The sequence below is a fragment of the Columba livia genome, chromosome 4 (genome assembly GCF_036013475.1).
Source record: "Columba livia isolate bColLiv1 breed racing homer chromosome 4, bColLiv1.pat.W.v2, whole genome shotgun sequence".
In the NCBI taxonomy this organism is placed as follows: Eukaryota; Metazoa; Chordata; class Aves; order Columbiformes; family Columbidae; genus Columba; species Columba livia.
The window spans coordinates 61,582,146-61,594,653 of NC_088605.1; the positions used below are offsets into that span (position 1 = coordinate 61,582,146).

At 37.2% G+C, this 12,508-nt stretch overlaps 1 long non-coding RNA gene across 3 annotated transcripts in view; it reads right to left on the minus strand.

Moving 5' to 3' along the window:
• Positions 1–3,070: 3,070 nt before the first annotated feature.
• The window catches only part of LOC110357092 (uncharacterized), a 45,628-nt gene continuing 36,190 nt past the window's right edge, over positions 3,071–12,508 (minus strand). For 2 of the 3 annotated variants that reach the window (XR_010472395.1, XR_010472394.1), the window contains exons 6-9: positions 7,205–7,337; positions 5,505–5,876; positions 4,184–4,279; positions 3,071–3,261 (exon numbers count right to left, since the gene is read on the minus strand). This is a non-coding gene — a long non-coding RNA (uncharacterized LOC110357092). Of the gene's footprint in view, positions 3,262–4,006; positions 4,068–4,183; positions 4,280–5,504; positions 5,877–7,204; positions 7,338–12,508 lie in introns of all 3 variants that reach the window. The other variant, XR_010472396.1, reaches the window with a different exon arrangement.

Sequence of the window (12,508 nt, forward strand, 5' to 3'; positions counted from 1 at the left end):
CTGTGTGTAGCTGATGTTCTTGAGACAGAAACTATGAGGCTCCTTCTACTCAAAGGCTGCACCATTTTATCACTAAGACTCTTTGCTGAAGGTCAATTTATAACTTCTATTACAAAACAATAGCCTGAATCCAGACAAGGACAAACACTCCATTTTGGCAGCCTTTCAAGCCAGAGAACCTTGCAGTCCTGATAGGGACTGGCTGCGGCAGGTCGTCCCTCACAGCAGAGGCAATATTGTCAGGGAGAAAAGTGGATATCAGCCTATCGCTTCCATCCTCCAAGCATGCTGCCTCTGCCTTCCCTCCCTCCTGTTGCACCGACTGACAGTGTTGGAGAGAAACTAGAGTTCCCAAGGAGCGGGGAGGGTGTTCAACACTGTCTTGGGAAATGCAGGGAGCCAGGGGCCACCAGGCACTACCTGGACCACTGATGAGTTTAAAATGTGTACTGTTGCTCTGTGACATGATAATCTCTCAATATGTCTTCCCTCAATATGTTGCTCGAGAGGTAATTGTTTCAGATGTAAAATTCTCATCATTAAATAACCTTCTGACATGCCCCTTTTAGGAAATGAGATTTTAAGTACAGTAAGCAATATGAGTATCCTGTGATGATAACAGATGGAATTTGAGTGTAAACTGGGATTACAATCTGGGAGTTTCTGACTGTCATTGCTATTTATGCAGAGAGCCCACTTGCTTTAAGAAAATTAAAAATACTCTGTTAGGTGTCCACTTTACAAAAATAGTATACCGTGTGGGATTTTTACGCCCATTTGCTTTAAAGTTTATCCCCTTGCCTCAATTCACTGCGCTTGTCTCCTATGCCAGTAAGTACAGTGTCACTGCTGTCAGTGACTGCCTGAAGGCCCAATTTCTTCAATGATCACAATATTTTTTCTCTGACAGTACTTCTGGGGACATCATAAAGGTGCCCCAATTAGCCTTAGTAAGGTAGTGTTCAGCTTAGTTCTAAAAGTGGCCTCTTATTCTAAGGTAAATTTTAGGAGAGGGGACCTTGGCCCACTGGAGGCAATGTAAACACTCATAGACTTGAAAGAGAGCTGGGAAGTGAATTCTTGTTAATTTTGTTACTACTCCCTATAAAAGTTAAAAAAAAAAAAGAAAAAAAAAAGGTATAAAACCCCACCAAACAAAAGTTTCTAAATATTCTATAATTTATCTCATAAATAGATGGGAAAGGATGTGCCTCTGAATTAACTGTATTTAGAGAACCCTCTAATTCCAGAAGCCTAAGATATGACTGTCAGGAACACTATTTCCAGAGAAAGTAAAGGCACTGAAAAAGAAATAAAAAAACATGCTACAAGGGAAAACTAAGCACTGCCAATCTGGCATTGCATAAAGATTTAGAGAAAAGATAACCAATTACATGGAAAACCTTGAAATCAAACTACTCTTATTAAATCATCCTAATTTTCATATAATTATCAGTTTCAGTAGCAGGATAATGCCACAATAAAAGATGAGATACATGTGTTGATGCACTATTCAGTGACTGTCTTGTCACTCCTCCAGGTTGCAAATTGTTGACTGAACTAATTGCCTTTGTCTTCTTGAAGCCTTAACTCTGCAAAGTATTCTTCCTCAATTTTTTCTCATACTACTGGTGGATAAAATTAAGACTGCCCTGTCAGTGATGACAGCACAGAATTTAGTATCACTTTGAGACAACGCAATACATTACAGTGACTATCAAAATATAAAACCTTAAATCAAATTAAAGATAAGTTGTGTGGTTAAAGCTGTAAAAGCTCATTTTGTGTAAAATAAATTCAAAGGTTTATATACAAACCAATCAGTTTTATGTATTCCTGCCAAAAAATATGCAGATTTTTACTCCTGATTCATAACCGCAAGGGACTCTCTACAGATCTAGTACTGTGAACCAAAATAGAGGCAGCTCCAGTGACAAAAAGAAAAAAACAAACAAAATGGGTAGGCTGTTTCCCAGGAACTTCAAAGGAGTATGAGAAGGCAAGTCCTGTGCTGTTCCTCTTAGGGCTTAGTACAGGTTTACATCAGAATTTTTTTTATTTTTATCTTCATAATAAATCACAGTCTAACAGGCAAATAATGAATCAACAATACCTAGAAAGATAACGTAACTGAATTGACACTCCAAGGTTGGCATAATCCTGAATTTCAGAATGTCTGAATGCCACCTGTGTCATCTGCATGAATTATGCCGTGCTGCTTTCAAATATAACTCTTGCCTCATGATAAAGTTTTCACTTGAGAGACACCTAACTTGTAATAATTTCATGTGTTTTTTCATGAAGTAGACAGTATGTGAATAGATAAGGTATCATTCAAACAAGAACTAGATATCAAGACAACTCTTACTGGTTACACAGCCAAGCTACTGCTGGTAATCTTTGCCTGACAAGTCTTAAATTCTTCTAAGTAAAATGGAACAACTTCAGTAAAAAATAAAAGCAGGATGCTTCCCTCTGTGCTATAGCTTGGCGTAATGAGGATTCTCTGGACAGATGGGATAAACAGGATTAAGAAGTCTCAGGCAGAGGAATTATGTGAATCCAGCGCTTGTATTTGGAGACGGTTTCAGAATGAAGATCTTGCATACAAAACACCTCCACTCGGTGAACGAGTTAACAGGAGGATAGCTGTTGTAGTTATAGTACAAGAACCCATGGTAAACTGAGATCTTCAGATCAGAGCAACTGATTTATTCCTGCTAAAAATAACAATATTGCAAAGTTTGGCAGCAATGTGGAAGGGCTTTCAGGAAGCAGAATCTTGCAGCTACCTACACACATCCCCACGGTGACTGAACATTTCTCTTTTGAAATATGAGTTTAAAACACTTTCTCATAACTTTTGAAGGTGCCTATCTGCCATGAAAAAAAGAAAGGAAAAAATAGATTAGGAACTGGAGATTTCCTTAGGCACCTTTCTAAGAAAATAGACACAACTTGTTTAAGGTGAATAGATATTGTATTTTGTTTTCATGGGGGAAAGAAGAAAAATAAGACAGATTTGTTGAGTGAAGTTTAGCATTTTTCTTTACAAACAAAGACAGGAATTAATATATTGACATTTATTTGGTTTTCAAGAAGTCCAAAGTTTTCATAAAGTATAGAAATGGCTAGAAAATATTTTGCAAAACCTTTTTTATCTTTCTTTTCCTCTTCATACTTCTATGGCTGAACTTTACAAAGACCATGGCTGTTTCTTCTACTGCAAAAGGAGCTTCTGTCAACACATGATTAGTTTAGCTAAGAAAAAAAGAAATGGAAATGCATAACTCAATAAAAAGCATAAAGACTTGCACATGCAGCAGATACTCCCTAAATGGGCTGCAAAGGAAAGCAGACTGTGAATCTTAATCCATAAGTATAAACAGCTTTAGAAAGGTTCACTAAAGGGTATACTCGTATTGCAAGTGACAGTACAGATCAAAATAATGGGATCTCTCCTGTTCCCAGGAAGAGTTGCAGTGAACCAATGGGAATTTTACTTTGCGGTCACCTCTGGTTTCAGTTGTCTTCCCTAATATGTGTACTATTCGGTAACCACTGTGATGCTAGTGACAATATTCCATCAGTATTGCAAAATTCCCAGTGCAATCTCTGCTTGAAGTCTGACAATATGTGTGCATTCATTGACAGAGAAAAATATTTTAAAGTGTACTAGATTTATATAGCACCGTTTAACCTAAAGAATTTCAAGAAGTTTCAGAAACTACATGCCTTTAGCAGACTTAAAACATATATCACCATGGGGATATTTTGCAACCACTCAGGAGGATGCAAAACACTGGCCAACAGCTTGCTTGGTCATATATGGGGATGGCGGTAGTGGCTTGTTTAGATGAAATAATTTTTTTACAAAATTTTTACAAATTTTTGCTGCACTTCTACAAAAATTGAAGTAAAACATCCCTATCCATGCTAAAGAACAAGTTTATTATTTCTTCCCGTAAGAACTCCAAGTTATTTACGTGGTATTGAATTGATTTACCTTCAAGGGATGAAAGCAATAGCTAGGTTTGTCCGAATGAGGTTCCAGAGTTCCAGAAAGTCTGGAGATAAGATGTAGCGTTCAGTTGTATGGATGTAATTCCACTGTATTAAATTAACTTCTCTCAATATTCATACTAATGTAAGAACATTGTCAATATTATTCTTAAAATCTTACCAATCCCAGCTCTTTTAAGCCAGCTGTTCAGTTCTCTGATGACTCCTGTTCCTGCTCTTTTTATTGGCATCTACAAAGATGTCACTGTCTTCAGTTCTGTGGAATAGTACTAAAATTGTAAATTATCTGGTTGAGGATGGTATATCCTAATTCACAAAAGCAGCTGTATGAAATAGAATTGACCGATATTGATCAACTTTTAAGTTAGCATTATATTTCTAATTTTATTACTGCAGATGTCAAGTGAATGCTAAATAGCGAGATCTATAAGTTAAAAGGTCAGAAATTCAAAGTTAATACTAGAATCGCACTATTACATAGTCATCAAGTACTGAAAAAAGAAAAAGTAGTACTCCAAATCAAAGGGCTAAATTTAAGTGTCCTTTAGATATTGCTATGAATTAAATTTATCATTGGAATTAAGGTCACACTTAACTGTTTTGTTACATGAAACTAAAATCTTTTGGTGTTTGTGTGTCTTTGCCTGTCCTCCAGCTAAAGACAGAAAATAAGCCTATTTCTTTATAAAGAACATTTTAAGCAATCTTTGTCCTAGCATTTAGGCACAATAATGCACAGCTTTAAAATCATATAATTATACTACTTCTGTGGAATTTCACTTCTTTTCTTTTTTTTTTTTTTTTTTTTTTTTAACCACACACCATAGAATTGTATATTAAAAGTTAAAATAATGAAAATGTTTAGAGGCATAAAAAAGATTGGTCATCCTCTACCGACCTGCAAAATGTATGGTTAGAAATACTCATTTTAGAATCCAGCACCGTGCTTCCCCTTTGCTGCAAACCAAAGCCAGCATTATAACCAAATGTGGTTCAATGAATTACCTTTAATGTTGTTACTCCAATTTGCTGAGTCCAGATTACCATAGTGGTAAGATTTATATGTACGTTTGATCAGAAGCTGGTGAAACCACTGAGAAACCTGCTAAAAAGTCTGCAGAGAGCACAGACTGGCCCCAAATATTTAACTCATAGAAACTGCACATGATGAAGACAAATGCTTCCTAGTAGCTGCAGATGGTAAAATGAGGGACAATGGCCACAAGTTTTAGCTTGTAATGTTTAGGCTGGATATTAGGAAAACCTTCTTTACCAGGAGAGTGATACAGCCCCCCAAAACGCTGTGGAGACCACATTGCCCAAGACAGTTATGGGCTTCCTAGCCCTGGAATTTTCCAAGACTGCTGTACCTCTGACACCTCTGTCCTTCTCTGAAATCTCCTTGGGACTGAACATTCTCAGATTTCTACTTTAGTGGATCATATCCTTCCTGTGATCCTAACACATGTGGATCTGCTTACCAAATGTCCAACTCTTTCTGATGGCCAGGATTGTAGAAAGAACTCATGTCCCCAAGCAATTCCTCAGATTACAGGTTCCAACAGTAGACAGAGGAGGAAAAGAGGTAAGTCAAGCTACTGTTATGGTGAGTGGAGGTCTAAAAGGTACAGGATTCACTGATGTGTGCCTTCTTGCCAAGAGTTATATCACAGAGCTGAAGCCAGGCAACCACCCAGCCTTCTTTCTCCTCTGGATGATGACAGGATGACATTGAGTAGCACCAAGAGATCTGCCCACTTTCAAAATCACATATTATCGGTTTCCCAGTGGGTGATCTAGTACATCCTCCTAAAGAGCATTTACACTCGTATGTAACAGAAGTTTTCCCAAATCTGAAAAAGAGCAAAATTAACTCTTGTTAAAGTTCAGATAAACAAAGGTGCTATTGACAAGCAGCTGCTAATAGATAATGGTGACTGGAGAGTGCAGAGGGCTCTTTGGTAATTAATACACCTTGTTTTCCTTTCTACATGATACACTGAAAGCAAATGAATGTAAGTGATAAATTTGGTGTTTTTAATAGACTATAAGGTTAGACATAACTGAAAGAGTCACTGACGGGTAAGACTGTGAAGTTATGGAGCTAATACATACAGCACGATACAAGAGCTAATCATCTGCTTCAGAATGAGTCAAAGACTCTGAAGTGAGGGTCAGACTTTGAATAGATAAAACAGGAATAGCAAGAACAACATTAATCCTTAAGCTTTGTCTTTGCAGCATTGCCCAGCACTAAGGCTCTGGGACACCTTCTCATAGTAAATGAATTTTAAAGTAAACAAATTTCTCTTGTTGCTAAGAAAAATGAAAATAATGTTGCAAAATCAGTAAGTCTGGTTTAAGGAAATAAAAAGGAGTAGAATTGTTTTGTTCATTAATTATCAGAAAGATAAAAGTTTCTCTCATGCAGTTTCTGTTAAGATAGAGTCTGCCAAAACCTTCAGATGAAACACAGAAATCCTGGTTATATAGTTCTATGATATATATTATAAATTGCACCCACTGTTAATTTTGTTGCCAGCTATTCACATTCCTGCATTTTGCATCTCACATATTCTGTCAACCCACGGAAGAACTTTCTAGAAAAGGATTGCAAACACTATTTAAATAGTGTTAGAGATTTAACCTCAGTAGTAGAAAAGTCTGATTCTCACAGCAGAACAAAGCAGGGGAATATTTTAGCCCTTTACAAAAAGCAGTAAACCATTTTACTAAAATCAATACTAAATGATACAGTACCAAGTTTTTGGTTTTATATCTCTTCCCTCCCCCAATCCCTTGAGAGCACTATACTGAATAGTTTACCATCTTGTTGGAGTACAATACTGTAATAGTAAGTAATATGTCAGAGTGATGTTTTTAAGCACAGTAATGCTGGGATTTTAAATCAGACCACAGGTTACAGAATAATCAATGTATGTTTGTAATGACTTAATTACAGTGATGAGGTATGTCTCTGTTACTGTGAGGAAAACTGAAAGGAAGAATATAGTTCTCAATTATATATAGCATAATCTATCCGAGTGCAGTTGTGCAAAGTTTGCTATTAACAAAACCCATTTTACCTCAGTGAAAATAGCTTTTTCAATAAGAGGCTCAGGAGACGCACAATGCATTACAACAGGCTTAGGAATTGAACTTGTTGAAGGAATCATCTCACCTGAAGCAATGATGAAGGCTTTAACTAACTGTGATGTGGCTGAAACACTGAGTATCAGAAAAACCTCATTCAAATATTTCTGATAGGCTGCTACAACTTGAAGCTCATGTTTTGCTTTTAAGTCATTGCAGACCTAAAACGAAAAGGGATAGCAAAGTTCTAGTCTTAGACTGTAATATTAATGCCCCTTTCTGAAACTCTTTAGGGACGCTTTTTGAAGTTGAAAAACAAAGTCACACTTGAAAAATAGCCTTGTTTGTTTCTTTTTTTTAATTTATTATCAAAAACACACCACAAGAGAGACAATAAAGTTAAATGAATTTCTGTTGTTTACTCAAGTGATTGTAACTTCAAGGTCCATAACATTCACCTGTGACAACCTGAAGTTTGGTAGCAAAGGCATTAAGATGGTTTTTATGGATATAGTTCTAGAGTTACTTATAGTTCTATAGTTATGTATTCGTAGTTATCCATATCTCTTAGCTGCCTCAACCTATTTAGAAGTGAATGGAACTGAAGAGGGAAAAAAAAAAAAGGCATGTATTTTGTTCTTCTTGTGAACTAAATGTGTAAAGCAAGCTCTGTAAGAAAGGAGCTCCAAAGATTTCTCACTATCCTAATGCATCACTCTTGGTTGCTATCCAGTTCTGTGTTAAGAAACGTGGCATGTACATAGGGCAAATTAGAGGTTGTCGAGGGTTAAGATTGCGGGGTGACAATAAAACCCTGGCAGATGTATTGTTAACCCCCTCTCCCCCCCACCTCCCCCTTTTTGCCCCTCCCTCTCCCCCCTTCCCACAGGTGATCAGGAGGGAAAGAAGGACAGAGAGAAGAGAGTTGGAAAAATTAACAATGTTTTACTAATGCTACTAATAAGAATAGAGAAAATAATACAAAATATACAAAACCAATCTTGAAAATCTCAGCAACTGCAGAGCCGGCACCTGAAGTCCTAGATTAGACTCTGCAGCCAACCAGAGCTGGATTCAGTCTCTCACTAGGCCTCAGTTTGCAGGGACAACTAGCAAGGTCCTCTCCTAATGTCGGCCATAAGGAAAAAGGGAAAAAGGGAAAAAGGGACGAGATCCTCGTGATCTCGCACTTTTATATGCAGTATTCATGTGAATGGAATGTTATACACAGTTGGTCAGTTTCTTGGTCTCTTGTTTCTCATTGCCCCTCTCGCAAGATGTCCATCCGTGCTTATCAATAAGTTTGCATTCCATTGCTATGTTTACCAAAACATGTGTCTGGTTCTCCAGGAAAATGCAGTTAATATGAAGGCTTTAGCTGACAGGCAAAATTCACTGAAAGAGAAACTTGTTTTTAGCAAAACCAGGACAGAGGTCTGTAGAAAGAATCCTCTAAGAAAAGAAAAAACAAAGGATCATGATACTTTCCATGGCACTTGAGCAGTTAGTCCATGCTTGGTCTGTGTAACACAGGCAGCAGTTCTGGACATCAAGCTGCCTCCTTCTGCACAAGATGTCAACCGTTCATCTCCTCCTAGATACTACTTCTCTTGTGCAGACAAAAAAGAGTACTCAAATAACACTGTACTCAAGTAGCAGTGGTAAAAACACTTTGCTGCAATGTGGAAGATACTATTTCAAAGCAATCTACCTGACTGATATGTAGCGGGGATTTGAACATAATTTTCCAATATCCCTAAGGAGTGCTCTGCAGTGCAGTGGCTGTCCTGGAGGGGTTCCCTTTCATTTCTAAAATCAAGTTTGATTAATATATTATAAAGTGAGACAAGGCTATGTTGACCATGGAGACTGACTTCCTATGTAATTCTCTTCAGGGAAGTTCCCTGGTAGATAATTTCAGCAGAAGACGGTTGTCGAGGTTTTGATTGCAGGATGACAATAAAACCATGGCAGATGTATTGTTAACCTCCTCTCCTCCCCGCATCCCCCTTCAGCCCCTCCTTCTCCCCCCTTCCCACTAAGGACAGGCAATAAGGAGGGAAAGAAGGACAGAGAGAAGATAGTTAGAAAAATTAAAAATGTTTTGCTAATGCTACTAATAAGTATAGAGAAAATAATACAAAATATACAAAACCAATCTTGAAAGTCCCGGCAACTGCAGAGCCAGCACCCAAAGTCCTGGATTGGACTCTGCAGCCAACCGGAGCTGGATTCAGTCTGTCACTAAGCCTCAGTTCGCAGGGACGACTCGCAGGGTCCTCTCCTAATGTCGTCCATAAGGAAAAGGAAAAGGGACAAGATCCTTGTGATCTCCCACTTTTATATGAAGTATTCACGTGAATGGGATGTTATACTCTGTTGGTCAGTTTCTTCGTCACCTGTTTCTCGTTGCCCCTCTCAGGAGAGGTGCATCCATGCTTATCAATAACTTTGCATTCCATTGCTATGTTTACCAAAACACATCTGGTTTTCCAGGAAAATGCAGCCAATATGAAAGCTTTAGCTGACAGGCAAATACACTAAAAGAGAAACTTGTTTTTAACAAAACCAGGACAACAGTAAAGCAAATCTTATTCTGATGTAAATAATTATGTATTCATTGAGCAGTGTGTGGCAAGGGCCACCCTGGAGAGCCATCAATAGGGCACTTTAGCAAAAAATACTACTGCCAAATTGCTGGGTTTTTTAAGTCAACATTTTTGTTTTTTGAGAATACCAAGGTGGCTTTGTAATATTCTTTTTGCCAGAAACAGCCAGTATAAATATCCTAGAAAACCATCCTACTCACTCATCCTTCACTTCTGTCTTTTAAAGGATACACTCTCATATAGATCTACATTAACATAATGTTAAGAATTTCACTAAAGCATTAACATCAATAAATATAATAGTGAACTAAATGTGTGATGCAAACATTTTACCTTCATGTGCACATTAAAAATGTGACTGTCAAAGATCTGAGAAAGGAGAAGGCCCAAACCCAGACTTACATTACAGCCACTTATGTTACAGCCATCCTAGAGTTTGAAAAACAACTGCACATTTTATCCACCATCACCTTCTTGTTTCCAGCTTACCGATCTTCCATTATTTCAATAATATCACTCATGCTAAAAGGAAGGACCCAAGTTCTCTCATTAAATCAAAGAAGACATAAAACTGTCCTGTTACAGGGTGTGTTACATGGCTATTGCAAATGGTAACCACACTGCTTTAAAGCATATGTTGCCTCTTGGTTGTTCTATTCTCTTTCCATTTATAAAACTGTCAGAAATAAGTTTTTTATACATTGTATTTTAGATTGACAGCAATAGATTTCAACCACATTTTTAAGAACCAGTCTGCTTTGGCAAACTGAAATACTTATGAAGTTTAGGGAAGGAAAAAAAAAGAAAATAAAAAGAAAAAAAAAAAGAAAAAGGTTACTGTATTAATGGTATTACAGTTTAAAAGCCTTTATCACCTATATGTAGTAACAATAACCTGAACTTCTGCCTTTTTTTTTCTCCTTAAACAGAGATTAACAGAACAGAAAATTAATAAAAATAAATATTATGTGAGATTCTTTCCCCTTCTTTTTGATTTTCCTACCTGAATAGCACCTACTTCGAACTCCCAGCAACCACTGTTCAAAATATATGAAAAATTCATGCTTTAATGTTTCTAGTTACTGTGCAGTGAAGTAACCAAACAACAGTCCTACTTTCTTTCAAATTTGCAGCAGCTTATTATCACTTCTCTATTCAGGATGCTGAAGGCCCTTGAATAGGAGATGAATATTTAGTCCAATAGCTGTAATGCTAGCCTAAAGCTTTGAAAATTCAGGTAATTCTCTACTTTGCTGAAGACTTGCTGTGTTTGTTTTTCATTTGGGAGTAAAAAACAAAAACAAAAACAAAAACAAACGACTAGCACCTGCATCTAAGCTTGCCTGATATTTGATACTCATAAAACTTCAGAAATGTACTGGGAAAAATTGTGTGGCAGGCATAATGTTATATACAGATTTGAAATGTGTGCTTTAGGATTATTTTTCTTTCCTCTAAGGATATGTGTCACTTCTCTATTTAGGATACAGTGTATTCTTGAAAAGAAGACAAATGTTTTGTCTAACAGTTATAGAGCTAGCCTGAAGCTCTGAAATCTCAGATAGTTCCATGCTTTGCTATAGACTTACTTCATAACCTTGGAGAAGTCATTTTGTCCATCTATTGCAATTCTGCATTTGTAAAATGAAAATAACAGTACTATTTATCAGTGGGGGGTTGTAAGGGCTGCATTTTTCACAGGGATGAAAACTGCGTCAGTGTTGTAAGTAACTGAAGAATGACAGAATTTTTAATTAGCAAAGACATTTTGCTTATATACTGAAAAAGGAGGGTGACTATCATCACTGAATTTGTCAGCCTTGAATGGAGGCAGCACAAGTCCAGCTAACATTGTGGCACCTCAAAAATGGAAGGAGCAATGTGATTCATGGAAGCCCCAGAATGATGCATGTGGATTGATACAGAATACAAACAAGTAAGATAATAAAGACTGATGTCACACAAAGAGCATTGGAACGAATGTAGCTTCACTATTATGGAACCTTATCACAACCCTCTTTTCTCATGTTAATACTTTTTGCACGTAGCAGAAATTATACTTCTGGGAAGAGCCACTTTCCTGTGTTCTCTAAAGATTATTCCTTTACTCAGTGTTGAATCATGCATATCCTTTCCTGAAATCATTTTAATCTTCCCTCTCAAACTCAGCTGCATTGAAATGGATATTCTGTATGAATGCTGCTTTGGTGCAGCAATTACTCCATTTTGATTAGAGATGTGCTTATGAGATCTCCACAAACTAAAGTCCGCTTTAAATAGAATTCACTTTTGATACAGATCTGTCTCTTCCTATGAGACAAAAGTCTCCTGAGATTCCTGACATCTTTTACCACTGGTGAGCTAGATATAGAGAGCAGCTTGTCTGATTCTAGATCTAACTGAAGGGGGAAAAGGGAGAGAGCAAAAGTGTTCCTGAACTTCATAATCTACTAAAAATAAAGGTTGGAGAGTAAACATTCTGGAACTATTTTTCCTAACAAACATAGTCAGGATCAATGAATGTGAATTCTGTACTGTGAGAAATATGAAGTAAAGCTAGTGTACATCCATTTTAAAGACCCTGTTGGACACAGGTCCTACAATAAGTAGGGAAAAGAATTGATTCAAGCAACATGCAGAAAGCAGAGGGAAGTCTCTCCTACCTGCCAAAATTTTCTAGATGACCAAGTTCATTTTCCTGGCCCTGCAGCAAAATTCCTTGTGTGTATATAATAATCTAAACGGCATAGAACAACACCATTTTGGTTCAGTGTTTCTTTCCT